At 36.4% G+C, this 21,912-nt stretch overlaps 1 protein-coding gene across 1 annotated transcript in view; it reads right to left on the reverse strand.

Moving 5' to 3' along the window:
- Window positions 1–21,912, reverse strand: part of LOC113239215 (proton-coupled amino acid transporter-like protein CG1139) — an 84,060-nt gene that overhangs the window by 38,930 nt on the left and 23,218 nt on the right. The gene's annotated exons all lie outside the window — the stretch shown is intronic.

Consider the following 21,912-nt stretch of genomic DNA (forward strand, 5'->3'; position numbering starts at 1 on the left):
TTTAGGGCGTTAAAATCGTATACAGAGCGTCATTCACGCTTTAGTCTTCGTTTGTTCGACTGACAGCAAGCAAAACTAGACAGTACTGCGATGACATTACAATTTAAATTCAACGTTTTAGCTTTTTCATATTCCTTTACACGTCACTACGTTTAAATAGGTTGACTTGGAACATTTTTTTCGTGGTTTTTGTATTAGACCCGTCGTCCATTTATTTGTAAGTCAATGCTTATAAACTAATCACTATTGATGTATGTTTAAAAACAAAAAGTTATTTCAAACTTCCCCTAAGGCGAGTCATCTGAGAAGCGGTAAAAACCAGTTTTGGAAGTTCACCTTTCAGATATTTACTACTAAAAACGAACTTACAAAAAAATATACGATACACCCAAGGATGTTGTCGTTAATTCGTTACATGATGAACTAATTGTCTTTATTCAATTATTTTAACTCGTCGAAGAACTAAAATAATTTCAATAATCACTTAATCACACAAAATTATATATAAGGTAGATATAAATTCAGATCGCATCCGAAGTTAAACTTTTTCTTTTGAACTAAAACAAAATGGATGTTTATAAAACATCCATTTTGTTTTTTCAACTGTTTTTCTTTGAACTACCATTTTCCTCGCTATAGTGAGGTGAAAAATTGTGTTTTTCGCTCGGCAACAAAGTTATTTATTCATATTTTTTATAGTATGTTTTAAGTATTAGGTTTTTTATTTTAATGTTATTATTTTTAATAGCAATCGTTTGTTGTTGCAAGAATGTTTAATTCCAGTAGTCAGACAACATTTGTTACTTGTCGTTTTTAGTCTGATTTTCTTTCGTGGAATGCACTTGTTTAAGTTATCTAGTAATAATATATTATTGAAAGCAAGGTAATTCTCGTTTATATTTTTACTTGGTTTAATGATATATTATAGCCAGTTTGTGTATTTGATATTTTCTTTAAATTTATTTATATTAATTTTACTATAAGTTATTTTAAGTATACCAATTCATTTGCGTTTTTTGGGAAGGTTTTTGGACATTTGTAAAATTGTTGCCATTTGGTCAGAGAAACCTAGACTTTCCACTGAAATGTATAAAATATTATGTTTAAATTAAATTTTATTGAATTGGTATTCAATTATTTTTTGTGAAATTACTCCACTAGTTTGTTATAATTATTAATACAAAGATCGAACACTCAGAAAAAATTCCTTCGATCCGGTCGGATTCGAACCGACGTCTTCTTGCATACCGTGTCAGACGCTATACCAACTAAGCCACGGAACGAACCAACGGACCTCACGAATCTTTCTATGTGCTTGCGTCGTGTCTTTGTACTTGGTCTTTCAACGACTTCTTAGTCGTAGCGCCATCTATGATATTACGTTTAAAGTTTGTAAATATTAGATCTAAGCAAGATGATGAAGTTTCAGTTAAGTAAGTAGGTTGTTTTATGTGTTGAGTGAAGTTATGTTCAAGAAAGAGGTTGAGAAACTTAAATGTTTTCGAGTCACTTTGATTGATATTTATATTAAAATTCTCCCCTTAGAATAATGTTTTGTTTCGGGTAATTATTATTTATATATTTTAATATATCTTGCATTTGTTTATGAAAAATGTCCTCTTTTCTTCTATTACTAATTAATACTACTTACTAATATAATATTTTGTTTAGGTAAATACGTAACACATATTTCTAATACTTATTCAATTGACTTATTTGAAATATCTTTCAAATCTATAAATTCAAACTGTTCTTTTAGCAATATACAAACGCCCGCCGCCGCCTCTACGGGATTATCTACAGTAGGTTGATGCAATTTTGTATCCTGCAATATTTATTAGATCCACCTTGCTATCACTCAACCATGATTTCGATATACATTACAATTAAACAGGTACTAAGTTGTACCTAACTCCCAAGCTAAGATCCTCTATACTACAAGTAGCTAGGGCTTACCTCCGTCACGTTTAAGCGTGAAATACACACAGAACGGGTGTTGGTCGGGTGTGTGTCGGGCCGGGTCTATTTCCGTCCTACCGACCCCACCCGCTCTCTGTGTGCTTCACGCTTTATTTCCTTAAAATAACAGTAATGATTCCATTATAGTGTATGAAAATTTATCACTTTTTGTTCTCTATTGTTCACGAGGTGTTTGTAAACGTTTTGCTCTTTAATGGTAATTAATTATAAAAGTAATTGAATGCAATATTTTGCGTCTTCTTGTTATTAATACGACAACACAATACCTTATTCAGGATGACGGAGATAGCGGTGAGTATCATGAGACATGAGATTAATTAAAATATTTGCTCACGTCGGTAGGAGACACCTATTACTTCTAAGTTCAGGTCCTGACCCAAGATCAGCCAATGTAGAGGGTTGTCATTGTCACAGACAGTTGTCACTAACTTCATCTGGTTCTCAAGGACTGTACAGTACCCTCCCTATATACAATAGGTACCAGAGCTGTAGGCACGCTCACTTCCGGTTGTGCATTGTACAACTAACGGTTGCCACCGATAAGCCGTTGTCTCTAAAATCAAATCTCCCGACGCCGAAGAGTCTCTCCAGTTCCCAGAAACCTACGCGATTGGAGGGATCGGAGAATATCTAGCTCATCCTCTACACTCTCTACTCTCTAGCTCTCCGGGCTGGTATCGTTTTTTGCTTTAGCACCATCTGTGAAAAATCTATGAAAGCTTTCTTTTCACTCATGGAGACATCTTTACAGCTACCAGCCGCTGACTAAAAATGTTACTCACTAATTGTAATGATTAAATTAGGTGTTTCAGGTTCGAATTCAACCGGGTCGAAGTTAATTTCTTCTTTGTTTTATAATTATAACAAACTAGAAAGAAAGAAGAAAGAAAAATAGTTTATTTGGTAACCATAATACAAATAGAACGTAAAAACAAAAATTAAAATAACCTAATTTTAACATTTACTTAAAATAAAACAGTATTATATTTAAGATGGTACCAAAAAGGTCTCCATTCAGCTTATTTGTAACGAGACGTAGGGAAACATCTCGTTACGCTGATTTTCAGTGAAGCCAACAATTTACAGTTAAACAAAAATAAAGTGGCTTCGACCAAGTAGAAAGAAAAATAGAGAATTTAATTTAAATATGAAAATTCAATTTAAAAAAGGAGAAACTGCGAGTACGTGTAGAGTCTGTGTGAGCGTGTATTGTGTGATCACTGTGTTACCATGTATGTGTGGTTGTGATATGTCAGTGTCAGTAGTGGAATGTCACAATCGCACCGCACGACTGTCAGTGCTGTTGGACACCTGGCTAGATAATAAAAATTTCTTAAAAACAATTTGAAGGATGCAACAGATTTGTAATTTCTTAATGGTGGTGGAATGTCGTTCCAGCATTTCGTGGCAGCGAAACGGTGGACACACAAGTCGAATTGCAAAGCGAATACTTCGTTGGGAAAACGTAAGCTTTTCGAATAGGTATGAAGGCTCTCGATTTATTATTAACTCCGAAAAGTAAAGTAGCAAAGTGCAGCTTACATCTCGCATCCATGTTCAGGAGGTTATGTCTGTTTATCAATGGGGTAATGTGGGATCTACGGGGAACAGGGAAACAGACACGTGCACAAGCGTTTTGCACACGCTGTATCACTTTCCTGGTCCGGGCTAAAATACATTCGCCTATCACTGTGTCTGCGTAATTCAATTTAGACAGAATAAGAGTGTCACACAACCTAATTCGCATGTCCACACTGAGATATTTACGAATTTTATATAGCACTTTTAGTCTATAAAAACAACTACCCATTGTTTGAAGTACATGCCCTTCAAAATGCAATCGTTCGTCCATAAGAAGACCCAAATTACGGGCCTCAGACACACTTTCCAGAAGGTGTCCGCTTACAGCAACCTGGGGATTATAGTAGAATATTTACACAAGATTTAATGTCATCATGGTGGTGAAACTGCCAGACATAAAATTAAAATACATCGCAGTCATGACTTCATGATTACCAATAGTCTAATCGAATTGCGAGGAAAATGATTGACATTGTGATGTAAAACAGTCAGATGTGAAAACCCTGATATTGTTTTACGTGTTGATATTTATTTCACATCGATTTTAGTTAGTGGGCCAGAGTTCAAATGAACTGCATGTTGTTTCCAATGGAATGTTAACAGAAACGGTGGCGCTCCCCTCGCACCATTGCATACGAGTCGACCTTCACTTTGCTTATTATGGAAGCGAAGGGAGTGCTTCTTGACGTCCCCTCGGATTGCTCAATCAACTAAAGAATTACGCGACCGTTTCTCGGTACCTGTGCACGAAAATTGAAACTAGGATAAAAAATACAATTCTACTTAGTAGTCGTGACGAAGCCAAATTTTGATTTTGATCTGTGACTTGAGATAATTGAGGTCAATGTGACCTGATGTGGGTAACCTATCACAAACTCAAATTTGTTTTTCCGAAACAACGTTTGTTCGAATTTTCATTACACCGAAAACCGAATTATAACGAAATCTTTGTTTATTTAGAATATGTTGGATGTTTATCGCAAAGACACGATTAGATTCAGTTAGGTTAGGTTTAAAAGAAAAAACATTTTCCTCTCAAAATTACTTTCGATGTTATGAAAATTCGACCGAATGTTATTTCTGGAAAAGACATTCCGGATTACTGATAGATAACCCTTGATGTGACTTTACGTTAAATCAATGAGATTTGTTTGTGATGAATGAAGGAACGAACAAGTCTTGTTTGGTTGTAAGTAACACGCCTGGTCACAATATTCGCAGTGCCACTCAGAGCTTCATATCGCAAAGATCTGATGGGCACTACCACTGCGCCTATCACCTTGAGACATAAGTTGACAAGTCTCATCATCAACACAGGCTTCCCCCAAAGATTGCCAGTCTCGTTGGTCGGACTCGACGTGCATCCATCAGTTACCCGCCGCCCTTACCAAGTCATCCGTCCGTGTAGTAGGGAGCCGTTCCACTGAACGCCTTCCGGTTCGTGATCTCCATTCGAGAACCTTTCTGCCTCAACGGCCGTCAGTTCTACGAGCTATGTGCTATGTCGCTATGAGCGACTTTCGTTCTTCTAGAACTTGAGGAGATCCTTTTCATTACTGATCCGATCACGTAGAGAAATGCCGAGCATTGCTCGTTCTATAGATCGTTGAGTAACTTGAGTTTGATTATGAGGCCCATAGTAAGTGACTTCGTCTCAGAGCCGTAAGTCATCGCTGGCAACAAGCACTGCTCGAAGACTTTCGTCTTCGAGGACTGCGGTATTTCAGACGGGAAGACGCCCCGGATCTTCCCGAAAGCAGCCGAACCGTGTCGGATTCGACTTCAAAACCAGAACGCAGTAATGCTCATATTATTGCTCGATGGCAGAAATAGGTAAAATTTGCTATTGCAAAATTTTGTACCCGCAAATGTGTGGAAATGTAAACACCTTCCGTCTAGCTATTTCGCGTATCGAATTTAAAATCACATTTAGATTTTTTTTAAATGAGAGATTCAGTATTCCTTGGCAACGTTAAATGACAGCGGCCATTAATGTAATGACAATTATTATTACAGATTGCCGGGGTCATTACTGTTCCAATAATAATTACCATAATGACTAACTGGTTGTCATTGCATATATTATATCCGTCCATAAAATCTCAGATATACGCGTCAGCCACTGGCTGCAATTTTTAACCGACTTCAAAAAAGGAGGAGGTTCTCAATTAGACTGTATGTTTTTTTTCTACGTACGTTACGCGATAACTCCGGTATTTGTGAACCGATTTTCATGATTCTTTTTTTGTTGGAAAGAGGGTACCTCCATAGTGGCCCCATTTCATTTTGAAGAAAATCATCCACATCTAAGGGTGGCTTTTCACGCACGAACATTCATTTTTATAAATAGCGCCTAAATTTTATTATAAGGAGCAATTATTTTAATGGTTTGATTTGCTATTCTCCAATTCAAGGCGTTTTTCTCTCTCAATATACTTTGAGTAGTGAGAACCGATTTTCATTATCTCCTATGTCAAGTCCCGCATAGTGGCGAACTAGGGGATGAATCTGGATTTGCGCACTTTCCGATAACCGATTTCAATAAAACTTGGTAAATATATATGTAATTCCACGTACTTTTGAGGTCGGTTTTTTAGTACTCTGTACTGAGATTATAATTATTGATAAATTATATTAATGTAAGGCGGCTACGTAACTTCTTACCTACTACTACTAAAATTGCGCTAGCACAATCTTTGTTGCTTCCAGTCCTCGACTACGCCGACGCCAGCTACTTTGATCTCTCGGAGGACCAGCTGGATAATCTTGAGCCTTTTCAAAATTTTTGTATTCGATTTATATATGGTTTGCGTTATTTTTCTTTTTTAAATTAAATTTATTTGCTCTTGACCACTACCTAGCTCAGGAGCAAAGATAGGATCTACGATGGAACGAGCTTGCCCAGAACATGCCTATTCAGTCGCACCTTAAAAATACCCGAGTTATATGAATTCGGAAATACAGACGCAGGCAGGGAATTCCATTCCTGGACTGTGCGCATAATAAAAGATGATGAAAAGCGCTTAGTACGCCTGAAGGGAATATCGACCAAGTAAGGATGATATCCCGCCGTACGCTTGGATGTCTGATGGTAAAAGGGCGGGATGAGCTGATGGAACTCATGAGTACACTCACCGAAATATATTCTATAAAAAACCGACAGACGGGCAAACGAATGGGCTAAACTATGAACTTTAGATTCGAGCTTATCGTCGCCAATAAGTCTTCTGGCTCTGCGGTCAATCGAATCAAGAGCCTCAAGTTGATGAACTGCCTCCATGGTCGAACGGTTACCATGCCGGACTGCCATTTAGAGGTCCCAGGTTCGATTTCCAGGCCGGGAGAAATATTTGTATAGTGTACACTTATTTGTCTCGTGAGTTTGGGTGTAATTTGTAATTGTCTGTTTGTGTGTGTCCATGGCATCCGCGACACAGGGTTTCTAGTGCTAGTGCGGGGCTATGTCGAGTGTGTGCGTTATTATTATAAAAAAAAAGTTGATACTGCGCTACACTCCATGCAAGATCGGACTTGATCATGTTTTTTCATGTTTCTTCATTGACTTACAATTATATGGACGTCCGGTCCGCGCTAAAAAGTGTCCGAACTTATAGGGCGTTAAAATCGTATACAGAGCGTCATTCACGCTTTAGTCTTCGTTTGTTCGACTGACAGCGAAGCAAGCAAAATTCAACGTTTTAGCTTTTTCATATTCCTTGACATGTCACTACGTTTAAATGCGTTGACTTGGGACATTTTTTTCGTGGTTTTTGTATTAGACCCGTCGTCCATTTATTTGTAAGTCAATGTGTTTCTTACTATCTTTCTCAGCTCAAGTGGTTTTGCTATTCGCGTTCCCCGGAATATTCATATACTATCCCTTATAAACAACACAATTCAATGCCTCTTTCCCGGTAGTTTTCGACGCTGCCCGAATACTCACTCATTACGGCCAAATTTTGTCTCAAGATGCCATCGCATTCCACTTCGTTTTACGATTCTTCTTTCTCTGTGCACGCTGTTCGTCTCTAGAACTCTCTTCCAGTTACGATGAGACAAGCGAATCGTTAAACGTATTTAAAAATTAAGTAAAGGAATTCTACCTTTCACGATAGCAATAAGTAAAGTAAGTAAGTAGGTAAGTATTTTGTATATGTATAATATTATATTGTATATATATATATGTAAAGGTGCTGGGGCTGGTTTTGGCGTTGTCCTGTTGAATGTAATTTAGTAGTAGTAGCCTCCGCAGCCTCCATACGTCTTACTTAGTAAGTTTAGTAGTTCAAAAGTTGAAAGTCCAGTTTTATAGGTATTTATTCAGGTTTAACAATAATATTATGGTCTTTAAAACGTAAACGGTGTAATTATAACTAATAACAGGTTCAAAAGAACAGATGTGTTCGCTACCGCGATCGGGCAGGGAGTGACGATTGAACGAAACAAAATCGAAAAGTGAGGCAAAAGAGTGGAACAATTCAAAATTTTAATTTAAATACGAGTGTTAGAATAAAATAAGAAATTTAAATAAAAAGGTGGGATGACGATCGAGGAGGTCACACCGTCACTTGTATATGTAATATTATATTATTATGTGTTGTTTAATAATTTCTATATGTATGTGTAAATGTTTATATCTAGCACCCCCGCTTTTATTCATGTTTAGTCTCTCTCCATCCTAAGGTTGCCTGGAAGAAATCGCTGTAAGCGACAAGACCGCCAATTGTTACCCTGCTAATGTGTTTAATTTTTGTCCTGTAATCTCTCTATGTATATGGTGTTAACAATAAAGAATTTTCTGTTTATCACTCTTATGTTTGAAAATTTCGAATGCGAGATGCTAGCACGACATCTAACAGCGCCATCTACACCAAAATGACGGAATATAACTGCAACTACGTCAATCCCCGTGCGACGTCTCGGCAACAGTCGCGGTGATACATCGCTTCGTATGTTTATAACAAAAGATACATTTCTTTTTCTTCTTCCTGTCCTTATCTCACTCTAGGTGGGGTCCACGATATGTATTTTTCTTCCACTCTCCCCTACCGTATTTCCACAGTCGCACCTTTCTTATCCATATCGTCTTTCACACAATCCATCCATCTTTTCTTTGGCCTTCCTTTATTCTTCCACATTCATACCTAGCACTCTTCTCGGCACACCACATGTTTAAAGATAAACTAAGCTCATATAACACTAGAAAAACTTACGTGCGTGTCACAGAAATCTGTAAAATTAGCATCTTGGAGTCACGTACGTAATTGCGGAAACTTCCACTTATCACGTACTTGGAACCGTGGACTGTAGACGTATTAAGTCTAATGCCTTCTTCCTTTTCGTGACCTGATTACTTAATAATATTTGGAGCAATCTCGGCGTAAACTCATCGGGAAGTTTTATCTACGTGTTCATGGGGGCTGTTGCTGGTGCAATAGAGAAAATGTGAGACGCGAGCACTTTCCAACAAGAAAATTATTATCGAAATCGGTTTACAAATGTCGGAATAATTACATATACACACAAATAATACAGTGAAATTGAGAACCTTCTTTTTGAAATCGGTAAAAAAATGCTGCATATTTCCATACAATTGTGTATTCTTTAAGATCCCATAATTCACGTTTATTATGATTTTTTTTTAAATTTATTAAGGCTTTGGCAAAGCCATCAGCCTAAACATGAAGTTGAATTATGTTTCTGTAAATATGGCCGCCACAAAGAGGATAGGCAATTTGAGGCGGCGTGCTTGGATTGACTCGGGATTCCTTAGAACGGGCCGATACGGGTATTTTAGTTCGAGATTCGTATAATTTCGCGTTTTAATCTTCGATTAAGGCACAATAGCACTATCCTATTCCACTTTAAACTAGATTACACAAAATAATGAAAGTCAAAATAAAAACGACACTTTTCCCTCGAAAAGGTCCATAGCGAATCTTTATATTTTTCTTAAAAATGTGGCAACTTTGTCTAAATACATTGTTAGCGCTGTACTATTTCAGTTTTCTAATTTGTAAACGCAAACGAGAGTTGATATTTAAAAGTGATATAAGGCCCATTTGGGTTGCCAGGGATGGATTTTTAGTTTTATAATTTGTAATCATTTTGACGATTGGCTCAAAATGTGCAAAGTACACAGAGACGTGAAAACCAATTAAAATAAGGTACCTATTCTCGCCCTAATATAGAAGTCAAGAGAGAATCCACTTGATTAAATAAACACTCAATTATGTATTGACATAAGCGGACTAGAATTCGTACACTTGTAGAAAATATTACATTAATTAATTAAAATTATTACCGTTTTTAACCGACTTCAAAAAAGGAGGAGGTTATCAATTCGTCTGTACGTCCTTTTTTTTGTAGGTATGTTACGCGATAACTCCGGTATTTGTGAACCGATTTTCATGATTCTTTTTTTGTTGGAAAGGGGGTATTTCCATAGTGGTCCCATTTCATTTTGAAGAAAGTCATCCACTTCGAAAGGTGGCTGTTCACGCATGAAGATTCATTTTTATAAATAGCGCCTAACTTTAATTTAGGAGCAATTACTTTAATGGTTGATTTTGCTATTTTTCCAATTCAAGGCGTTTTTCTCTCATATTGAGAGAAAAACACCTGAAAAACTTTGAGTAATGAGAACCGATTTTTGTTATCTCCAGTGTCAAGTGGCGAACTAGGGGATGTTTCAATAAAACTTAGCAAATAGACGTAATTCCACTTACTTTTGAGGTCGGTTTTTTTAGTACTCTGCACTGAGATTATTATATTTAAAAACAATAGTCTGTTACCTATTGTTTTTTAACAAAACGGTAATAGGCAAATAATTTTAAGTAACACTGAATACAATGGACAACAAAATTGAATCAACAAACACTGCTCGGTACACACATGTGATGTAAATAGGTATTTACTGCGTAACCTCGGTATTGTCCTGCACATCTTTTATTCTTTAATTATCGGATAGACGGATACAAAATTCTTTGAATGTAGACGACTTTAAGTGACACTTAAAACTGTATTTTATAAATAAAGATAGAATTTTTGTATTCTAAAGTTATCCAAAAATTGGTAAAAGATTGTACACATCACCATGGCTGATGGTCAAATACATAATTGATTAAATCATGATATTTATTTCTTAAATTGTTTTTCATTTAATACTTTTGTCGCCGCGTGTACTTTTTGGCCAATCAAACATAGTTTCCTTTATAATTTCATTGCACGATAATTTTATTATATCGGATGGAGCATGTAAGAAATGTTGTACCTGGATTCTTTGCGGTGACGTGTTATTAAATCAACATTATTATAAATATGACGATAATGTCATCATCGTTATTGCACAAAGAATGAACTTAGATAATGGAAAAAAAACAAAGGAAAGGAGCTGCCCTAACTACAGTATGAACGTGCATATGTATCTTTTTTTCTTTAGTGTTGTACTATGGTACATATGATCGATAATATCGATACATTATGATCTATAGGCAAGTCATTATCTACATGCAAATGTATGGCTTTAATATTGAAACTGTTTTTTCTGTTTCTTTAGTTAACTGAAGTCAAAGTAAGATTAAAATGTTTAATTAAAGTAGATCAATATTCCATTTGGGAATATCTTGTTCTATTTCTGCGAATAATAGATGCTGATCATTCGCGGAAATAGAAGAAGATGACATTTTCTTAATTTATATATACTTTCCCTGTTTTGTGTTAATTGTAGCAATTTTTTTTAATTGCGTTAAATAATCAGTATGCATATCATATGCGGACGGACAAACGTGTGAACATAATGGTCGAGCGCATGTCGAGCGCCTTTGATTTGTGAGCGCCAAATGAGCAGTATACACGTTGGCGCTCGCCTTCACTCGGTCACCTAGGCGAGTAACACCGAACGATGGCAAGGCAAGGCAAATAGGCTATGTTCTATACGTAGGTATTGACCTTCACGCGGCAACATTGGATAAACATGTCATTGTATTGCTGGCTTTAAAAAATAGTAATTTTTAGTATTAGAGTTGTCAGTGGGATAAAATCGGAAACAAGTTGATAATTTTGTTTTCAGGACTACTCATACTCAGTAGTATGCCAGTAAATGAGTCTTGTTTTATCTAAATTAAATATAAATTTATTTACCAATAAACCTACGATGGAATTGCATTATCATGTAACTAGATATATTCAAAGTTCTGTTAAAATTTGACTCTTCAAAATGAAATGAATAAATGAAAATGGTTTTTGATCCGACGTTTATATTCGGCAGTCCTATGATTTCCAACCATTCTTATTTAATTTGTAGATAAACTGGAAATAGTAAAAATAATGATAATAAAATAATAAAAACCTCGAAGCGTACTGTTTTAATAACACAGTCGATAATATGTAAATTTACAAGAACAAAACTATCACAAAATAATCATTAACAACAATCGTCAAAATATAAAAACAAGTAGGCAATCTGAAGTAACCAAAGCAAAATTTTTTTTATTTATCAATTGCAATCACTAGCAAGCGGGCAACACTTTTGATAATTTTTTTAAGGATATTTAGCAGTTGGCCGCTGATGGCCTTGACTGCGCCACCGGAAAAACCCCTAAAACTGAAGGCAAAACCCCTAAAATAAACTTAAAACTAAGTAGCGGGCCTGAGGGCGCCCAAATGGGCACCTCGGCTCAGGGCGCTACTAAAGACTTCCGCCAGAAGGGCGTGCTAAAGGAATCTACCAGTGAACGTGCTGAACTGAAGAGTTCAACGACCTCGCCGGCGAGGACGGTTGATGCGTGAGGAGATGGATTGACTAGCTATCTGGTTGGCCTTCAAAGTGGCGAGTGTGATAGGGTCACTTTCGAGCAGCAACGAACTGTCATTTGAAAATAAGTATTATCATTCTCTTCGGAAGCCTTGAAAGGACAAAGTCCGTTGTGACCTCATTCAAATCAATTATTATACCATTGTCGAATGCTTTTTGCACATAATTAATAAAAATTGCTCCTAAATTACGTGTTTGAAGTACAGCAATCATCGCAAAAATTGATGTTTAAATTTCTAAAATTGAGCGTAATCAAACATGTCGAATGTAACTAATGTTCGACTTGAATATCATGTTTGTTGTTTACAATGATGTTGCTCTTGTTTACTGTCATACAGTAGGCGAGAGCGGGGCTGAACCATTGACTTACAAATAAATGGACGACGGGTCTAATACAAAAACCACGAAAAAAATGTCCCAAGTCAACCTATTCGAAATTTAAATTGTAATGTCATCGTAGTATCGCGCTGTCAGTCGAACAAATGAAGACTAAAGCGGAGTTTGGCGCTCTGTATACGATTTTAGCGCCTTACAAGTGCGGACACTTTTTAGCGCGGACCCGACGTCCATATAATTGTAAGTCAATGGGCTGAACGTTCCGATTTTCAAATAACTTGAAGTTTTATACTGAAAATGAAGGATTTGACGTTCAACATGTGGAAATATTGAACAAATGTTTATCGCTTTTTGTAATAGTATAGTCACTTCTACTAATATCTCAATAGTCTTTTTTCATAGAGGCTAATTTTTGACAAATTTCGGAGCGGAACATTCAGCCCCGCTTTGGGGCGCGTTGTTCCGCCTTTGAGGCAAATTGTTCCGCATAGATTATCACAGGATAAAATAAAACCACTGTTTACACACACATCAATGTTTATATTATGCACAACTAACTTAAAAAAAACAACTACATTCTTATTGATCAGTAATATTATTCATCGCTCATTTCTTCATCTGAATCACAGTTGAGACACAAGTAAGTGACCCTATCATCTTGTCTAAATATTTGACATGAGCCCGTTTGTAGTTTCGCATCCTTAAAACAAAGAAAAATGGTTATAAAAATGTTAAGTATGATTGCAGGTCAATTGGGGAAACTTGTTCCTAGGATCAACCAGCTCTTCGAGGGAGGAACTTGTAACCCCAAATTACATTTTCGTACAAAGAATGATATACCGGCAAAATGATAGAATCAATCAAAAAAATACTCAAGCAATAAGATTCGTTACTAATGTCACTACATATCGAGTTCTTAGGTTTTCGCGATTGTTACACATAGGAAATGAAACTATTTTTCCGGATTTTAATCGCGTATATTTGTTTTTTCAAATAAACCGACGTTTCGGGCCCTTTACAGGTCCCATGGTCACGGTTGACTGAGGTGGTACAGTCTTCAACCAGTTATATATAATATTGATGCAAACCACCCTATTTTTACACTATAGTTACAATAGTTATTAATTAAATTTACAAAGAAAACATTCCAATTCACTCTAAATTAAGTTTTACAAATTATTTTATTGAAAGAACTTTTTTTTTTTAGTTCAATTTATTATTATATAATAATAGAAATTAGAATAAATTAAAACATGTTAATTAGTACTGCAGTCTTATGTCTGTTTGGGAACGTCGGTTTGTTTGAAAAAACAAATATACGCGATTTAAATCCGGAAAAATCGTTTCAATTCCTAATGTCACTACATTTTAGAAAAGTTACGTATGAATCGGCCCATAATAAACAAAGACAGACAAAAATTGAAACAAGAACAAAAGTACTTACATGATGTTTTGACAGCTCCACGCACATAGCCACACTTCCGTCGTCGCCGGAGTAACTGAAATGGCTGCCGGCAATGCGCATCACCTGACGCTTTAACGACGTGTTTCACATGTATTGCTACATATTTTTCTTGCAAAGTTATTGCTGTGAGAACAACTTACCCCGGGAACTACCAGCCCCGGTCTCCCCTAAGCATTATTATCATTGCCGTCATATAAGTATCGAACGTCTAGTGTTCACTGATTTCTCTCAAAGTTCCAATTTGTAGAACTGTACCTCTCTAAGGGGCAATGTATACGCTTCTTTGATAAGATTTCGATTGATATTTAAAATCAAAGTCATAGACAAATAATCATTTATTCTATAAGTAACATTTTTACACTTGAAAACGTCATTTTTTAAGCTACTGCTCGTTCACTGCGCTGATCTCGCTGAGAAGAACGAGCAAGAAACTTTAGGGATTGCTCCTTTCAAATAAACTTAAAAGATATGGAATACACTTTGAATCATAATTGTGTGCAATCTTATTGTCTTTCCATACTTCTATATCTAAAACATACTCTTCAATTTTGTAATATGACTTTTCAATCAAAATATTTTTAATGTAGTTTTTAAACTTAGGAAATGATAATCTTAATATATGCTCCGGAATCTTATTGTAAAAACGTGTACAGTTAACCATAAAAGAGTCGTTTACTTTGGTTAAACGAGATCGTGGTACCATGAGTTTGGACTTACCTCTAAGGTTAATATTATGGATGTCTTCTTTCTAATTGAAATTACGTATGTTTTTACGGGCATATAAAATATTTGTTATATCTTGTTAATCATATACACACTTGAAAAACATATGTATATCTTGTTATTCATGTACACACATGAAAAACATGTTATTACCGTCAGGGTAAACAATGGCCGAATATTTTTCCACGAAATGGCGTTCCTGGGACTATTGGAAAATGTCGTAATATTTCTATTGTAAACAAGGCTAAGCAACAAATCAATATTTACGGTTTTTACGTTACGGTATTGTATAGTTACGGAGTTCGTTTACGGTATTATAGTTAGAGTTAACATTTTCCTATAACCATGTAATGATTTCTCAATGACTGTTCACACTCACGTGATATTGACCGGGCATAAATTAGCCACGTGCCGATAATAGACTACTCAGGTGTGCAAGACCAGCATGCTGAGTAGACGTTTCCTTTGTTTTACATTTAAAAAATATTGTATATACACGCACACATGTACAAAGAGTTTGTATAAATAGTCTAGTTTTTAGAAATAAAGGTCTCTTTGAATCCAAACTTCAACGCTGTCTCATTGACGACGGAACTCTCCTGACAACCGCTCACTATGGCCAAAACCCCTAAAGGGCTCATTCAGAGTGCTGGCGCTGGCGCGGCGGCGGGTGCGAGCGCACGGGTCTTGGCGTCATCCCTTTCACAGTGCCGAAGCGGCTAGGAGCGGGTAGAGCCACACGTCGAAATCGCAAACAGACGCTAGACCAAGCACTGTGAAAGGTACGGGCGAACCGAGCCAGTAGATCTACCCGTGAGTCAGACGCGCGCGGCCATTGTGAACGCAACTAGCGCCTACGTACTTTTGATTTACACGCACCCGTGCCCTACGCCACTCTGAAAAGCCCTTAGCCGTCAGTTTATCTGATCAGACTTGTGAGTCTACGAGACTGGCAGTGAAAAAATCCATTCCTTGCACCGCTGATCCTTCCCACCTCCTGCCAACCTTAGGTCGCACAGTAAGCGCGCGTGTACACGCTATGAAATTCGACGTATCTGTTACAGATAATCTCAGTACAGAGTACTAAAAAACCGACCTCAAAAGTATGTGGAATTACATATAATTAAAATGTTTTATTGAAATCGGTTACCAGGTAACCGCAAACCTGGTTTCATCCCCTAGTTCGCCACTAAAATATAGTAAAAATCGGTTTTCACTTCTCAAAGCATATCGAGAGACGCCTTGAATTGGTGAATAGCAAATCAACCATTAAAATAATTGCTGCTTATAATAAAATTTAGGCGCTATTTATAAAAATGTATCTTCATGGTGAACAGCCACCCTTAGAGGTGGATGATTTTCTTCAAAATAAAATGGGATCACTATGGAGATACCCTCTTTGCAACAAAAAAGAATCATGAAAATCGGTTCACAAATACCGGAGTTATCGCGTAACATACATACAAAAAAAACCATACAGTCGAATTGAGAACCTCCTCCTTTTTTTTGAAGTCGGTTAAAAAGATGAGAATGGTCTTATACACGACAAGAACTTTGTCGGGCTACCTACTACCGACTGTGGGAAGAAATATGTTGTTGTATATATTGACTACTAAGCAACACCAAGCAATGTACACAGTTCGTGTGTAAAAACCCGACCTTGCGACTTTTCTTAGCGTGGACACGCACCCTAACAGGCTTCCTTTACTATCTATATACGTATGTGGTTAAGGCTGTCTCTTCTCTGATCTCAGACCATACAAACAAGTTTCATCTGTGATACAAATGTATGCATCCATACACTACAAGCCGTTGCTATGCAGTTACCATACTTATCTGGGCATTTCTCTAAAGCAGCCATTTTCTCTGTCCATGCAATAAAGTCCACTTATTGATCGAAACAAAAACGTACAAAAAAAGAGAGTATAATATAGGTCGAAAGCTAATTGCTAATGGAAAAAAAATCCGAAAGGTCTAAAACCAATGACAACAGTGGCGTGTCCCGAATGCAGTATCCATTATTCATATTATCCATTAGAAAGTTTCATTTTTCTCAAAATTGAAACAGTACATCAATGTTAGACTTTACTTCACGTATAACAAATTAGATGACGCTACTATTAATCTGAATTTCACAATAAATTAGACAATAGTTTTATCACAATACCAAGATTGCTGCGTGTCCCAGGCTTAATTCGGTAGTAGCTTTTAATCACGCTAGACATCAGAAGTGAAGCATTTCAGAAGCTTCGCAAATCGTTGGTATTATTCGTCCATCACGCCCCTGCGGCTGGAGAGAACAGGTGGATGATTTGTTGCCGATTGTAAGACTTTTTGCGTGTATATACGTAAATCGGTTTGGTCTAGGTTGATTTTTGAATTCGGTGTATACGATATATCAAAAACTAATATGCAATGTGTTGTAACGACTAAAATATAATAACAAATAATTGGTTTTACAAGTGTTGTCGTTTACGAGTAATATCAAAAAAAAAAAAATTCTGAATCCTGTGGCCTTGGATTCGGTGGATTTTATGCCACTGAAACCAAGAAATATATTTAGAAAATCTTCCACTGAAGTCGGAAAAACCCGCCATTGAAAACAATTTTCTTTAAAAAGCTAGAATTTTACACGTTTGTTCGTATAAATGTTTGGTTAATATTATTGATTTTCACAACTTTATATTACAACTTGCTTCCCACTGAAAACGAATAAGGAAAATCAAAACAGAAAGCAAAAATTTGAAATCAAGAAGATGAAGGAACGTACTATAAAAGCAAAGAATAATAAGCGATCCGATTATATACGAAAGGCTTAAAGAAAGATAGACAGAGGTATGCGAAGAAAACGAAGAACGAAAAATTTTGAATTTGCCTGGATTAGGTACCTCGTCATGAATAAAATGTAAAAGAAAGATATTATTCGCGCAAGTTTCCAAAAATTTATAGCTTTCGTAGCATTGACTTACAAATAAATGGACGACGGGTCTAATACAAAAACCACGAAAAAAATGTCCCCAGTCAACCTATTTAAACGTAGTGACATGTAAAGGAATATGAAAAAGCTAAAACGTTGAATTTAAATTGTAATGTCATCGCAGTACTATCTAATTTTGCTTGCTTCGCTGTCAGTCGAACAAACGAAGACTAAAGCGTGAATGACGCTCTGTATACGATTTTAACGCCCTATAAGTTCGGACACTTTTTAGCGCGGATCCGACGTCCATATAATTGTAAGTCAATGTTTCGTAGCTACAGATTACGTTCTAAATTTTTTTTTAAAAGAGGTACGGAAATACTTTTTGTGTGATTGATAAAAGGCTAAACAGCCAAACTGAAAACTGATTTCAAACTGAAAATTTGTTTGCGTTGTTATGGTCGATTTATAAATAAATTTTAGTTTTTAAAGCTTGATTCAATAGTTAGTCATATTAGTAAATGTTTATGTAGATTATTAAATGTTTTTATTGCGTTTTTCATAATATTTTACACAAAAATTATGTCTTTTGTGAAAAAATCCTGATTTCGGTAGTAGCTGAATCGTATGTAATCGTAATATGTTATTATTGGATCCGCTATTAAGAATCTAGTTGCCCAATTAACGGAATCTTATTTAAGTTTGAGATTTTTCCTGCCCTCTCAATGTTTTTCCTGAAATTAATAAAAAAATTCGACCACTGAAGTCAGTGAATTTAGCTCTTCTAGGAGAAATGCCCATCTATTACACTATGATTTGCACGCTCATTGTGTATAATGTAACTGGTTCGGGAAAATTATTATATAACTAGTGCAAAATTGACTTACATTCCAATATTGTTTTTAATAGAGTCTCTGGATGGTGATGAATGATGATTAAACAGACACTTGTACATATACGTTATAGATTAGTCTCCTATCGATTTCCCCAGGTTTAGTCTCCACGTAACATATTGTCACATATTTAAATCGGTTAATTTCTGTTTAGTGGATGTTTTTTTGTCTGTTTAAAATATTTTTTGAACGATTTCGATCTGCGATACCTGTTGTATAAAGCTCAGGTCCGAAGCAGTATGGAGTACTGTTCGCACCTTTGGGACGGCTCTGCCAAGTACTTGCTCGGTGCCCTAGATGGACTGCAGCGCTACGCCTCCCGTGTTGTCAACGATCCTCATGTAACTGAGCATGCGGAGTCGTTACAGCTTCGCAGAGATATAGCGTCTCTTAGCGTATTCTATCGCCTGTACCACGGTGAGTGCTCTGAAGAGTTATTCAACCTTATCCCTTCCTCTCCTTTCCATCAGCGCACTACCCGTGCCGGACTGCGTTGCCACAGTTGGACGGTCAGTTCAATACCGTCCCGTACTAAAAAGTTTGGCAATTCGTTTTTATGCCGAACCATCAAATTGTGGAACCAACTCCCGGCGCATGTATTCCCTCCCTCTATAACATCGGGTCCTTCAAACGTAGTGTGAAGAAGCATTTGGCCAGACCGGCAAAATGATAGTGACGGAGTGAAGATATTTGTGTTTTCCATCCGTTACTCTTATCTCTGGACTGTATTCGCACTTTCCATCAGGCGCGGTGCAGTCATTTTGCCGAGTCACAATTAAAAAAAAAAAGTAGAATAAGAGACTATTACGTATTGACGGGCATTAAAATACGAGTGTAGGTTTATAAAAACATCACACGAGTATTTAAATGCCTAATTATGTACAGTTACATACAATGCTGTATCTACACACATAATTATAAGCTTTTTGTGATGTGTTTAGGAACCACATGTTACGACTGGCGAAGTGGCGGTAAATAAAAACTTTTCTCACGCAAGTCACACAACAGCAGTTTTTTATCATTCATAGACAAACTAGACTCCATCCCTATTATCATATCGTTCGATATCAAGTAACGTATGAAATTTGTCAAAATCGTCTGCTATGTAGGGCGCACTGTGTGTTTCTGGAACTGGCCACTTACATAAACAATATTTAAAAAGTAATTACAACATTTGCAAAATGGAACTCTTTGGCTGTAGAATATAGTTTGTTTCATCTGACTGTCACTTGTTTTTACATTGTGGCGTCATTTATAAATTGGCTGTCTACATCTTTTGGTTGTTTACGATTTAACTCGTGTAAATTTTCGTAGTATGATTGTCTACGACTTTAAGTGTAATTTAACAGCTTAGCGAAGCTTCGCACAGCTTCAAACTGCTTTTGGCAATGAAGCACCATGCAAGACGACTATTTATAGCTGGTTTGCAGAATTCAAACGCGGTCGTGTGAATCTCAGTGACGAATTTCGTGATAGTCGCCCGTTGACTGCTGTGAAGAACAAAAACATGGATGCTGTGCGCCGTATGATCAAAACAGACATGCATGTGACATACCTACCATAAGATTCGGGCATCTTTAGGCATAGACATGAGTCAAATACAATCAATACTACACAAACATTTGGGTGTGAAAAAACTGTGCTCTTGGTGGTTCCCACACAATTTGACTGAGGCTCAAAAAACGGATCACGTCACTTGGCGCAATGCCATGCTTACCAGATCCAACGAAGGGGCATCAAGTTTGGTGTGGGACATAGTAACAGGTGACGAAACATGGATTTATTGTTACGATCCCAAAACAAAGCAGCAATCGAGCGTATGGGTCTTCCGAGATGAGCCGAAACCAACCAAAGTGGCGCGCGTGCAAAGTGCCTCTAAGCGGATGATTGCTTCTTTTTTTAATAAAACTGGACACGTGGCTACTGTTGCTTTGGAGAATCGTTGTACCGTGAATATTGATTGGTACACGACCATTTATTTGCCGGAAGTTATTAACAAACTCCGTAAAAATAACCGTAAACACCGTATCATCTTGCACCACGATAATTCCAGTTCTCACACGACCAGACAGACAAATGAATTTTTGAAGGTGAACAACGTTGACCTTATGAGCCATCCCGCGTACAGTCCCGACCTGGCACCTTGTGACTTTTATTTATTTCCAAAAATTAAGAACCAGTTACGCGGTCAACGCTTTTCATCACCTAAAGAGGCTGTCGAAGAGTATGAAAAATATGTTTCAGAGATTGTCACGGAGGAGTGGCATAAATATTTTCAAAATTGGTTCATTCGTATGAAAAAGTGCATTAACGCTAACGGAGAATATTTTGAAAAACAATAAATTCATTTCTGGCCATTTATAGTATTTTTTTCTTAACCTCACGTATTGACATTTCATTTTGAACATAACTTCAGCTCGACTGATATTAGAATTGAGGTCAAAGCAAATTGTTTTGTTTTTCAGAGATGTTCCAAATTTGAATGTGACATTTTCACAGATAAAAAATTTGTTCTAATAAAACAGTTTAATCTTCATGCTATTCGTAATTTGCGGTTTTTGATCATGTCATAGAGGATTTACGATATGTATGTAGATAAAATTAGTTAACCTATTTATATATAAGACAATATATAATAATAATTGGACATGGTTAAGTAAAAAATTAGTTATATGTACCAAACGGTTCCTAAAGTCACTCAGATCAGCAAAAAAAACCTGCCAAATCTCGAAAGTGAGTGGATGTGGATTGGATCCTTGTTTTTATAATTGGTAGTTTCTAATCTATCGAATTTTTGAATATTTACGTTTTTCATGGAAAATTTACGTTTTTCAGGTGAAAAGAAAAATAATTAAATTGTCGAAGACTTTGATAACACAACAAAACAACCGTTTAAGTATGTTTCAAAGTAAAAAAACGATAAATTAGTATATTCATCAGTACACACCAAATTTATTAAATAACAAAAAGTGTACATGTACTTACTCATAAATCCTACTACTTACTATTTAAATATGAGAAATATTTATCCAATTAAATAATTGTAATTTAATTAAGCATTTGTGAAGTTATATGTTATAGAAGTAGGTTACCTGTACTCGAGTCTTGGTTCAAAAATCAGCAAACTTTTTGTTTCCTAAGTAATAGCTATTTTCTTTGAGCTTCATGTCTTAATAATTGGACAAGTCTATGGGAGTTCCGA

This window comes from Hyposmocoma kahamanoa, unplaced genomic scaffold, assembly GCF_003589595.1.
Source record: "Hyposmocoma kahamanoa isolate Upper Pololo Valley unplaced genomic scaffold, ASM358959v1 99702, whole genome shotgun sequence".
In the NCBI taxonomy this organism is placed as follows: Eukaryota; Metazoa; Arthropoda; class Insecta; order Lepidoptera; family Cosmopterigidae; genus Hyposmocoma; species Hyposmocoma kahamanoa.